This window comes from Lissotriton helveticus, chromosome 4_1, assembly GCF_964261635.1.
Source record: "Lissotriton helveticus chromosome 4_1, aLisHel1.1, whole genome shotgun sequence".
In the NCBI taxonomy this organism is placed as follows: Eukaryota; Metazoa; Chordata; class Amphibia; order Caudata; family Salamandridae; genus Lissotriton; species Lissotriton helveticus.
The window spans coordinates 291,573,270-291,586,257 of NC_136063.1; the positions used below are offsets into that span (position 1 = coordinate 291,573,270).

Sequence of the window (12,988 nt, forward strand, 5' to 3'; positions counted from 1 at the left end):
AACAGAACCCGCCCCCAACATAAAGGATTCTGAAATTCAATATGATGGGTCGGTTACACCCTTTACACACACCATTGTACAACCCATAAAGTAGATTTGGCAGTTAGTTCGTCAAAGTGTTACTTCAACCACACTAGTGTGTCAGAAGATGAAAGGAGTGATAGTGGAACTCCAGGTCAGAGGCCATTAGGTGCCTGAAAAACCAAAAAGGACCAGTGACCAACCTTCTTCAAAATTAACTATTCAAGAGCTTCCCAGTGTGTTGGGCCTGCGTCTCCATTTGCACAATATTCAAGAAATTGCAGCATTATGTCTTTGATCTCCAAGAAAGGACACTTAGACAGTCCCAACTGCCCATAGGCTTATTAGCCTAATAAATGTTTAAGCCAGTTTGTACTCTACAATTATACTGAGTAATATTTTGGCCTGGTTAAATGACCACATGCTAATTTGCCCATTCCAGAGAGGTTTTTCATTAGGGACTTTCAATGATCAATCCGATCTTTCTCACTTCAAAAGGAAAAGCTGCTTCTGGCTTTTCTACCCAAAGGACCCTGAGGTGCCCGTTAGGTATTTTTAATCTCTAGAACCATATAGGAATAATGTTCAAAGAGCTCCAGTGAATATTTTAGAGCCCATCCTGGTTCATAGGGGCCAGGGTGAGACCCAATGATGAAGTATGGCACCAATAGGGTGTGTGAAGGTCCATAAACATCCTTTTTTAGGTTCTGTTTTCTGGAGAAACCAGTCCGAACAGAGTCGTAAGGATGATAAGATACATTATTGTTATTAGAATGAACAGGACCAGCTCAAGACTAGGCCATGAAAGCCTATGCAATGTCCTAGTGTTGAAAGCAGCCTTTGATAATATACTGTATTGAGAGTCATTAGATATCTTATACCACACAAATACATATGTCTTCCTCATCCAGATAGTGGTGTAGATCTATAACGTTTTTATGAGTGACGCATTCAATGCAGTGGCCAGACCGAAGCTAGAATAATGGTAGGTTGGACAGAAGTCTGAATTTGACATGGTGGTTGTGTTTGGGATTAGTTTAAAATATATGATCTGTTCAGTTGGTAGGTTGGGGAGTTTGATCACTTTAGATAGTTCTCGAGTGAAGAGAGAATATGAGGCCTTCGCATTAAAGATAGTCTTTCAGTGGTTGTCCCAATTAGTAGAGCATTTTCCTCATTCAATTGCATTAGAGGGCTGGTGATTGTATCCTGATTGCAGGGGGGTTTGTGGTATTGACATTGATATAGTGGACTCAAGATTTATTTTGGGAATCTTGGTACATGTTGATTTGATTTTTTTGTGCAGTTTGCTGTGGTGGAGAGAATGGATTGCATGATTGGATCTTTCTCTGAGCCTTTAGCTTTGTGCAAACTGGAAGTGATCCATATTCCTGCTATGCTTTTTTCTGGCGTGGCTTCCTCTTTTATTTTTGTGAGAGGTCATTGAATTATGGCTAAATTATGCTGTTTAAGCTTGAGGCGGATGGTATATAATATGTAGATGGTGTTGAATAGAGACAGCAAGATGGCAACCTTAAGACACTCAAATGTGATAACAAATTGTAGTGGCAGTTGTTTTACAATTCATGTATTTTGGAGATTATGGCAGTACTGCCCCACTGTTTAAGTTGTCCGTCTGCGCTCAAACTCTTCTATTCCTGGAAGACCTATGAATTTAAGATCGAGTGAGAGTTTGTAATTATCCAGCAGTCCTTAATAGAGACCAGGTTACAGCTATCAATGTGGATGAGATTGGTATCATCAGCATGGTGCAACATGTAGCATGAACTTGAGGCTAGAATGTGTGGCTGGTTTCATGGAAAATGTTTACTGGTGCAATGAATATGAAAAACGTTTAATCTGTGAATAATAACATTACAACACAAATGAAAATTGTTTGGCTGAAAGGACTTGCTTGTTGGTTAGGCCGGATGACATAGCAGCAAATTGTTCAGTTCAAAAAGAACACCAATATCTGTGTGGTTTTCTTTTCCAAGTAGAAAAAGGCTGAATTGTGATTGGGGCCATTTTTGGCTGCATGCAACTATGGTATGCCGATCTAGTGCTGAAGCATCAACATGCTTGATTAGCAGTGTTTGAACTGGGGTCTCTAGTTGGCTGAGGCAGTTAACTTAGTCCATATAGGGACCCTTGCTTCTAGTCAGGGAAAGGAGGGACAGCCTCTTTGATAACCCCTGCTCACCCCCTGGTAGCTTGGCATGAGCAGCCAGGCTTATCTTCAAGGCAATGTGTAAAGTATTTGCAACCACACTCCCAGTGACACAGTGATAACATCACAAATGGACACCGCACTGATGTATGAAAATAACAGTATCTTTATCAAAAAAAAATACGGTAAGACCAAACGATAAAAATCCAACATATGCGTATTCGTAATATTTCAATTTGCTGGTTATTAAGCTAACAAACACTTGTAGGTTCTTGCGGTATTAATGAGCAGCTCAAGATGTTCAAATGCAGTCCTAATGCAATGCTATGCAGTTCGTAATACAGTTCGTATTGTCAGACCAATGCAGTTCGTAATGCAAGAATAAGGCAATCCTCAATGCAAGTAATCTAGCAGTTCGTAATGCAAGAATAATGCAATCCTCAATGCATGTAATCAGGCAGTTCGTAATGCAAGAATAATGCAATCCTCAATGCATGTAATCAGACAGTTCGTAATGCAAGTATAACGCACCCCTTAATGCAAGTAAATGCAGTCCTAATGCAAAGCTATGCAGTTCGTAATGCAGTTCGTATTGTCAGATCAATGCAGTTCGTAATGCAAGAATAATTCAATCCTCAATGCACATAATCAGACAGTTCGTAATGCAAGAATAATGCAATCTTCAATGCACATAATCAGGCAGTTCGTAATGAAGAAATAATACCATCCCTAATGCAAGTAATAAGGCAGTTCGTAATGCGAGAATAATTCAATCCTCAATGCACATAATCAGGCAGTTCATAATGCAGGAATAATACCATCCCTAATGCAAGTAATAAGGTAGTTCGTAATGCAGGAACAATACCAGGCCAATAGACGCGAGTAGCGCGGGCACTACTAGGCCCTAACCACGGACAACAGTCCTGAACTTCCGAAGGCTGCCCGGTACTGCCGGGCAGGTCCTGGCCGCTCGAGGACTTCGCGCGTCTAACGCAATGCAGCGGGAGAGAGATGGGAGCACTCCTGTACTCCTCCTGCACGCCTCCCCAGACTTCACACGCTAGCGTCTCCCGACCGGAGTCCAAGCCTTACTTGGGGGATCTCTCTTTCTCTTTCCTCTTTCTTTCTCTTTCTCTTTCTCTTTCTCTTCCTCTCTCTTTTCTCTCTCTTTTCTCTCTCTTCTCTCTCTCTTCTCTCTCTCTTCTCCCTCTCTTCTCTCTCTCTTCTCTCTCTCCTCTCTCTCTTCTCTCTCTTTTCTCTCTCTTTTCTCTCTCTTTCTCTCTCTTTTTCTCTCTTTTCTCTCTTTTCTCTCTTTCTCTCTCTTTTCTCTCTCTTTTCTCTCTCTTTTCTCTCTCTTTTCTCTCTCTTTTCTCTCTCTCTTTTCTCTCTCTTTTCTACCTTCTCCGTTGCTGACTATCTTAGGCAGATTCCTCTTGCGAACAATGATCACGATTACCTCACAACTTCCTTAGCTTTACGAAGCTTTACGAAGTCCTTCAGCACGTTGCAGCTCAGGCCGGCGACGCCTGCGATCTTGATCCGCAGCCTCCGTTACGATGATGCTCGGGCCACAAACCGCTACAGAGCAGCGTGGACGATGATTCCTGCTGCGGGGGCACTGCAGTCACGGGACACCTTCCAACCAGCACCATGGACCCCACACAGTCTCAGGCTGCCCACGCACAAAGCGTCGCTGAAACTCAGCTGTGTCACTGAGACACACTTGGAAACTTTGACTTCCACAACAGGGAGCCAGCTCTCCTCGGGCCCTTGGAGACAAGTTACTTCAGGACCCAGCACACAGGAAAGTCCTTTCAAGCGGGGGGACACAGCACACAGGAAAGTCCCTTAGCCTCTTCCTTAGTTAAATCAGCAAACTACAGGCCAGCCCCTGAACACACAGCAAGGGTCAGTCCTTCTCTTCAGTTTCTTCAGCTGTTCTTCCTTGGCAGAGGTTCCTCTTGACCACGAAGTAGTTTCAATCCTTTTCAATGTTGATCAGTCCAACGTTCAGGGGTGTCAGCTCTCATAGTTATACCCCTAAATGTCTTTGAAGTCTTTGTGTTCAGGGGGCACTGACCCCTGTCCAAACTAGTTCTGGGTGTCTCCCTGCCAGTGACACCTTCTTCTTTTGATAGTGGGGTTCTGGTTCCTTAATCACTCAGCAGGAGGTGGAGCCATACTTTCATGGGAGCAGCTCAGGGCTCTTCACATCCAGGGGGCTGCTCCCCCTCCCCCCAAACTCCAAATGCAGGTCAGCCTGTTGCTGTCTCACCTACTCCCCTGGGTCAAGACATTTCCCAGATCCTATCACATTCAAATCCAGACAATGAATCCACAACCAGGCAGAGACGCACAGAATTGTTAGAAGAAAAAAAATAGCCACTTCTGAAAGCGTGGTTTCTAAACACACAGTTCAAAAACCACCTTCACATAAAGATGTGTTGTTTAGTGTGCCTGAACTCACAATTTAATGTCACCTCTCCCTCTTAAGCCTATAGGAAGATAGGCTGTAAACACATTCTGTCCTATGGGCAAGATGGCCTTGCAACAGCAAAAAACGAAATGGAGAGTATTTCACGGTTAGGACATGGTACACATCTCTGTACATGTCCTACCTTTCTCAGACACTGCACCCTGCCCAGGGGGGTACCTTGGGTCTACTAGAGGGGTGTCTCATGTGCATGGAAATGGAAGAGTAAGGCCTGGCAAGTAGGTGCACTTGTCAGGACTACATGGCAGTTAGCAAACTGTGTGCATGCACTACAGTGGCAGGCCTGAGTTCTCTCTTTAGTGCTACTTGTGTGGGTGGCACAATTAGTGCTGCAGGCCCACTAGTAGCATTTGCATTACCAGCCCTGGTGCACATAGTGCACTTTACTAGGGACTTTACTTGTAAGGCAAACATACCAATTATGGACAACCAATTACCATAACACTTTATACAGGGAGCATATGCACTATAGCACTGATCAGTAGTAGTAGTAAAGTGCCCACCGTCCTAAAACCAACAAAAACAGCTCCGAAATAAAACAGGAGGAAGGCAAAAAGTTCAGGGATGACCCTGCAAAAAGGGCCAAGTCCAACTAGCAGGAAGAATAGGCTATTCTTCGAGTGCTGGGAGTGAGCTACAGTGAGTATGCACACAGGATTGTCACCAGATCCATGTAGCAAGTACAGAAAGAGTGGGTGCGGTCCATATATCAAGAGCTGTGAAGTAGGCAGACATTTCAGTAGGTTAAAACTGGAACTACCTCATTTTCACTTATTATGAGATTTCTTCCCAGAGTCTAGATTACCTAAAGAGAATAGAATTAGAAAAATGCATCCCCTTGGAGACGTTCTACGTTCTGGGTAGACCAGGAGGAGCAGCAAGATGAAGGTGCAAAAGGAAGTCAATGGGCATTCTCTCACCATTGGGAGAAAGAGGTGCTGGGGGCATGGGGGCGGGGGGAGGTTACTTTTACTTATGGTAAGCCGCTCGAGCAGTGCTGTGAGGCAGCGCCAATAAAGTACAACCATAAATGTCCCTTCCTGCGGGTGCACTCTTTCTACAGAGCTGTGAGGGTAAAGTGCCATCTTGCTGGTGTACTGAGGGGATCAGGAGCATTTGCATGATTGCATAAGGCCACAGATATGTGTTAGTAGTTCTATAGCGGTGATGTGAGGCAGCGCCAATAAAGTAACACCATGTATGTCCCTTCCTGCCGGTGCACTCTTTCTACAGAGCTGTGAGGTTAAAGAGCCATCTTGCTTGTGTAATGAGGGAATCAGGAGCGTTTCCATGATTGCATAAGGCCACAGATGTATCTGTTAGTAGTTCTATAGCACAACCTCAGCTAGAGTACAACAGTGCACAGTATGTTATGGGATATGTTATGGTAATATTGTAAAATAATACAAAAATATGCTGGGGATTTACATTTTTTCATTTGCCCTATTAGAATACATTTCACATATTCACAGTTGATATTAAATAATTCTATTTTTAGGCAGAGGGAGATAAAGTGCTTTGGTCGGAATCACACGATTTCCAGTCAAGTGCCAAGGTGTAGAGCGTATCTGAATGACTGGCTTATCAAGGCTCCATCCATCCAGGTCTTCCAACGCCTGTTTAAAGCTTTTCGATTGCTTGGGTCTCACCCTCAATCAGGAAAAATCGGTCATACAACCTTCTCAGTGCATCAGTTTCCTAGGTGCAACCCTGGACACACGGTCAGCAAAAGCTTTACCATCCAGAGAGAGGATAAACCAGCTCCTTGCACTAGCTGCTACAGTAGCCTCGAAGAAAGTCTCGACAGTCCGCCTCTTCAAATCCCTCTTGGGGATGAGGTCATCGGGTATCCTCCTGATTCCTCACTGTCGACTACGAATGAGACCTCTAGAGGAGGCGCTCTCGAAGCAGTGGGTCTAATGCACAGGGTCATTCGACGACCACATAAAAGTGAATCCTCAGATGGTCGGAGCCCTGCAATGCTGGATGTCATCTCAAAACCTGTCTCAAGGCTTGTCATTCCTGCTTCCGGCTGCTCCTCATGTTGTCACAACAGGCGCCTCCTTGGAAGGCTGGGGAGTTTTTAAGCAAGAGCCAAAGATAAGCGGGAAGTGGTCTCCTATGGAGAAGAAACTACATATCAATCTGCTCGAACTGCGGGCAGTCTTCCTGGCCCTTCAAGCTTTCCTGCCAAGAATCAAACATTCCCTGGTGCTCATCCGGACAGACAAAACCACGACTAAGCACTACCTCAACAAACAGAGAGGGACACGCTCGCTGACGCTCTCTCGCGAGTCGCAAAAAATCTGGAATTGACTCGTTGACTCGTACTCCACAATGTAACCCTAAGGGCAGAATATGTCCCAGACACGGACAATGTGCTCGCGGACGTGTTGGGCAGGCAGAAGACATCGTCACACGAGTGCGAGCTAAATCAACAAATTATCGACCTGATCTTCTCCAGATGGGGCACGCCGCAAATCCATCTATTTGCGGCGAGAATGAACGCCAAATGCCCACACTTTGCAAGTTGGCATCCCCAGTCAGGGTCTCTAGGGAATGCATTTTCCATCGCATGGCGCAACATCTTTGCGTACGCCTTTCCGCCATTCCCGATGCTTCCCAGAGTCCTCAGAAAAATTTAGGTGGAGCCTTGCACTCTAATTTTAATAGCCCCAACTTGGCCGGGGCAACATTGCTTCACAGAGCTCCACCGTCTATCCCTGGAGCCGCCGATCCACCTGCGGCAGTATCCATGCCTGCTCACAATGAACAACAATCAAGTTCAACATCCGGAACTGAAGTCTCTTCGGTTAGCTGCCGGGCTCCTGAGTTCCGAGAGTTCCACAATCTGAATATTCCACAAGACTGTAGAGACCTTCTTGCCAGAGCAAGGGAGGATAGCACGACCAAAACGTATTCCCTGAAATGGAAGCGCTTTTGTGTTTGGTGTGCAGATCAAGGCATTGGGCCTTTCTCCTTCTCACCGGAGCAAATCTTAACTTATCTATTACATCTGGCGCAGTCGGGCCTAGCCCACTCCTCCATTAGAGTACACTTAGCAGCAATATCTCGTAAAAGAACTTCAACGAGTCAATCTCTCTGGTCAAGCAGGTTGATTAAGCAACTTCTAAAAGGATTATACAGATCTTTCCCGCCAGTAAGGATGTTGCCACCTACCTGGCATCTCAATGTGGTTCTTAACCAGCTCATGAAGCATCCATTCGAACCAGTACACAGAGCTGACCTAAAGTATGTCTCGTAGAAAACAGCACTCCTCCTGGCGCTCACATCTGCAAGGAGGGTCAGTGAGCTACAGGCATTTTCAATCCAGGACCTTTTTTCTGCAGTTTTAAAAACGAAAGAGTAATCCTGAGAACCAATCCTAGGTTTATCCGAAAAGTCCCGTCGGACTTCCACCTAAATGAACCTGTGGTTCAGCTTCCTTCTTTCCAAACCCAAGCATGGCAGCTGAGAGATCGCTGCATTCTTTGGATCTCAAACGATGCTTGAAGTTTTACATTGACAAAACGAAAACATTCAGGAAATCTAACCAGCTATTCGTAGCTTGCAGCAGACCTAGGAAAGGTCTACCACTTACCAAGCAGAGCATCTCCAGATGGATTTCTGCAACCATTGCTTTCTGTCATGACCAAGCTGGACAGCCATTGCATTCTAAAGTAAGAGCGCACTCCACGAGAGCTATGTCCACTTCTATGGCTCTCTTTGCAGGGCCGCTAGTCATTGACATTTGCAGGGCGGCAACATGGAAGTCGTCGCATACCTTCACTAGGCACTACCGCCTGGATACGGAGCTGGTGAATGATGCAGCAGTGGGACAAACAGTGTTACGCCATCTATTTCAGTAAGGTGAGCCTTCCTCCGTCCCTCCTTCCTACTCTGGTATGCACATTTCTTTACTAATACCTATTGTTGATGTCTAATGATGGTTTATTCTCACATGATGTGTATTATCTAAGGACTTGTATATGCTGTTCCATCAGAAATGTGCACTCTGCATTGCTTGCTACTCTGATTCAGGCATGTGAATCTATGAAAGACACCCATAATACTGGATAAGAAATGCGTTACTTACCTGTAACTGCAGTTATCCAGTATTGGTGTCTTTCATAGATTCACATGCAACCCTCCCGCCTTCCCTGGAAGGACTCACCTAATTCTCTCAGTACCACGCCTACTTAGCTTAGTGCGTACGAAAATCTGAGGGACTGAGGCTCCTGACAGGAAGGTTCTAGAGGGAGGTGGCAGCTGATTGGCTATTATCTATAGTTTGGTCCTTTTTACAAAAGGACATGGATATGTTACTAAGGTGAGGCCTCTAGGCCTACTATTCTCTATGTATGTCTATAGGACATTACTTTTCTATGTACCGGAGACTCCCGTCTCGACGACAGGGAATGATTCAGGCATGTGAATCTATGAAAGACACCAATACTGGATAACTGCAGTTACAGGTAAGTAACGCATTTCATCTGTTTTTACAGTACTTAACAAATGTAGCATGAGCCATTGCCAGTTTTGTTATTTCTTGAAGTAACAGAGCTCCATCCTGGTCTTCCTAAGTTTATTGTCATTATTACATTGGAGTATATTGTGTTTGTTATCGTCTATTTCCAAGGAGAGATTCCTTTGCCAGGAAGAATATAGAACCTTAGCATTAGGCGCATGGAATAAATAATGACCATTTTGTGTAGGTTAGAGATTGAGTCTTGTAAATTTCCCCAGTTATCTAGACTGGTATTAACTGCAGAAGAAATCCTTATCAAATGTAATTTTCAATTTAGTTTGTAGATTTAAGAATCGCTGCATTTCAGTGACTGCAATGCAATAGGTGGATTTCAGAACATCTCCAATTGTGTTTATCACGTTGGGCCTCCAAACTGGGCAAAGCATGGATTTTCTACGTCATTTGCAAGAATTAGTGTGCTATAAAAGGTGTTCATACATTTGATTTGGTGTGGTAGCATCATCTAACTTGAACATTCTCAATCTAGGCTTGTGGAGAATAGCTTTATAGGGAAATAATAGAGAAGCTTCAAAACGGGATGTTGTGGTCACATTTCTGATGGCTGCTCCAATACATATATCTAATTTTCTGGATAAACTGGGCTGTAACATCACGGAGTAAGAGAAATCTGAGCTCAGAATTGCCTAGCTTTCTGTTCTGTGGACTGATCTATCCAAGTCGTCAGAAAACAGAAGACATTCTTTAGTGTCTCTGCTACTCCATCACATCATCAGCATATAAGGCTAGTTCTTGATGATCCTGGTGCACCTTGAGCTACACATCAAATTGATCTTTATATCCTCCATTCCTGCTTCAAAAGAAGCTCTGATCAGACAGACTTGCAGCTGTTGGTACGTTTGGTGTATGTAAAGTATTGACTTTAAGCCTGTTCTCTGAGATGAAGAAATCTTCAAACTTTGATTAGGACTAAATCAGTCAGCTCCTGCACAGGTGCTGTATCGAATCTATATGGGATCCATTATGTGGAGTAGATTTATCAATGACTGGTTCCGGTACGGTATTACATTATTTTCCCAATACAAAATGCCCCACATTAAATTCTGATATTTCAGGAACTCCAATTCAAACAAGCATTAGCATAGTCGATAGGTCTCGCTTTTGGGACCTTATACGTATTTAGTTATGCAGCAAGTCCCAAAGGCGAGACCTATTTGCTATGCCAATGCTTGTTTTCTCTTCCATTGCCAAAGGAATCTAGTCCCTGGCTCCAGCCTCCCGACCTTCCTGCCACCCTGAACTGAGCCCCATTTATTAAGCTGCCTCAATGCAGCGAGCCGAGGCCAGGAAGGGAAACAAGCAGAGGCAGTCAAGGGGGAGGCTGCTCAATGCATGGGCACCCTGGTATCTGGAGCCTGCTCAGAAGCTCGGTGGAGGGCTTGCCAGTGAAGTCAGTGTGAGCTGCGAGGGCACCCCGGTATGTGAAGGCTGGTAGGGGTGGGCTGGTGGGAGCGGGCTGGTGGGAGCTCAGTGCCAGGGCACCCCGGTGTCTGGAGGCTGCTCGGGAGCTGAGTGCGAGGGCACGCCGGTGTCTGAAGACTGCTTGGGAAGACAGTGCGCGCTGTGAGGGCCCCCCAGTATATGAAGACTGGTGGGGGGCGGACTGGCGAGAGTTCAGTACCCTGGTATGTTAAGGATGCTGGGGCTGGATGGTGGGAGCTCAGTGCTAAGGCACGCCGGTATCTTAAGGCTGCTGGGCAGCTCAGTGCTAGCTGCGAGGGCCCCCCAGTATGTGAAGGCTGCCCGAGCGCGGCCGGGAGATCACGGTAAAGGCCGATGGCAGATCAGTGCGAGAGCACACCGATATCTGAAGGCTGCAGGGGGTGGGCTGCTGGGAGCTCAGTGCAAGGGCACACCGCTATTTCACAGGGCACACTTCTCTTACACAACCTTCATTCAGTAAGACACTGCCACAAACACACAAGAGGGAGGGCTTCCGTTACTAACCCTCTCACATGCATTCATGGGCCAACACAACCTCTCATGTATTTAGTGCCTGCAGCAACAAGCACGTGAGTGGTGTGTGTGTGTGTGTGTGTGTGTGTGTGTGTGTGTGTGTGCACGCTTGCGCGCCACTGCGAGATATCGGTTTTCAATTATCGCGCACACGTCTGGGCACGATAATTGCAAACAGATGTCGCCCGTGCGGGTAACAGCAAGCAATAAGCCGTGGGCGGAGCAAAGGCGGGACATGCCCCTGCCTTTGCCCAATTGCGTGCTGTCTTTCTTAGAAAGACGCACGCAAAAGCCAATAGCCTGTGACAAAAACAGAACCGCACGCACGAGCGTGTGGTCAGATTTTAAAAGCCCCTTACTAAAAGTCTCGCAGACAGCGCATGTGCGCTGAGCTAGGCTCGACCTAAAAAGGTGTTTTGTGCATCACTGCGGCAATTAAATGAAAGTATTGTGAGTTCCAGGAATATTATCTTTTGCTTTAATCCCCACGGTTCTACCCTCCAGCTCCCTACATAAGTTAGAAAGGCATAGGTCCACTGGGACTTCTTACCAAAATCAGCACCCCTTCGACTGAGACCAGTGGGAGGAGTGAACTGTACTGGATGGTCCAGTAACTGGAGCACATGCTTATCACTACGTAGGAGATGCACTTGAAAAAGTTTCATTTCCTTCTCTGTTTCGACCAACATGCAATATTGGTCATGCTGCTTAACTGGCATTTTCAATCTGTGCGCATTGAGAGTAATGACCTTGAGGTGTACTGAGTGCCTAGTGTGAATTCCTTACCATGCCATTTAGGGCCGCTCCTCCACTGGGATCAACCCCATAGCAAGTGATACCTCAAAAGTTACTGGAGTGCCCTGAAAACATTTCCAGTGTGACTTGGTTTTTGTTTGTGTTCTGTATGTTTGTGTGCCAATAATGAAGAGGAAGTGTAAAAAGTTCCCTCTCCCCATTCTGACCCTCCCCAGATTCGCACACCCTTGCTCCCCCCCCCTCACCCCCCTCCACCATTGCCCCTCTCGCACATCGAGAACACTTTAAGAAACAGGGTCGCTAGGGCCAAAGGAAACTAAAACTGCAAGGTTAGCCTATGCAATTAGCAGTCTGGAATTCAAAAAGGTATTTTGAAAGTACAGTAGTTCTACACATGTCCAGTATAAGATAATGACGCTTTAAAGATCATGCTCCAGATGTTTACTCCACCACAGCATAAACCTTAAAAGTAAAACAGGTACCTACAACTGAAATGGTCAAGCTGCCCTGTTGGCTCTGGAAGAGGTCACTGCTGACTGACATCTTTCATTCAGCATGAGTTCAGACAAAGGGATTGAGTTTCTCAAGTTCCCCAGTGTTATGGAATCTTGGTTCACCTGCTGTTGATCTGCATGGCATCAAAGTCTCCTCTCCTTCTTAGTCACTGGTGTCTTGCAACAATGAAAAACCTCTTGTGAGGAAACGGGAAGTACCTGGTTGATCCTGAAAATCTGATGGCGCAACCCCACTGTCACATTTCTCCTTCTCCACTGTCCTTGGGGCAGTGGAGAAGGAGAAATGATGAGCATTCTAGTACCTGAACATCGTTTTGAAATGGAAACCACATTTTCTTTCGAAGTAGGTGTTTTGTCACCTCTTCTACAGTATATGGTCATTCAACCCGTTCTGTCCCCAAGTTTTTTTTTTTTTTTTACATTCTCCAAGATCAGTTCTTGACCTTAAAAAATCAGCTCTTGCAAGGATATCCGACACAGGGCCCTTTGTTTTATCAAGCTGAATTGAGGGCATTTCAGCGTCTTGCAAG

The 12,988-nt window shown here is 45.5% G+C and overlaps 1 protein-coding gene across 1 annotated transcript in view; it reads left to right on the forward strand.

Moving 5' to 3' along the window:
- The window catches only part of TMEM65 (transmembrane protein 65), a 293,983-nt gene that overhangs the window by 183,936 nt on the left and 97,059 nt on the right, over positions 1 to 12,988 (forward strand). The window lies entirely within an intron of this gene.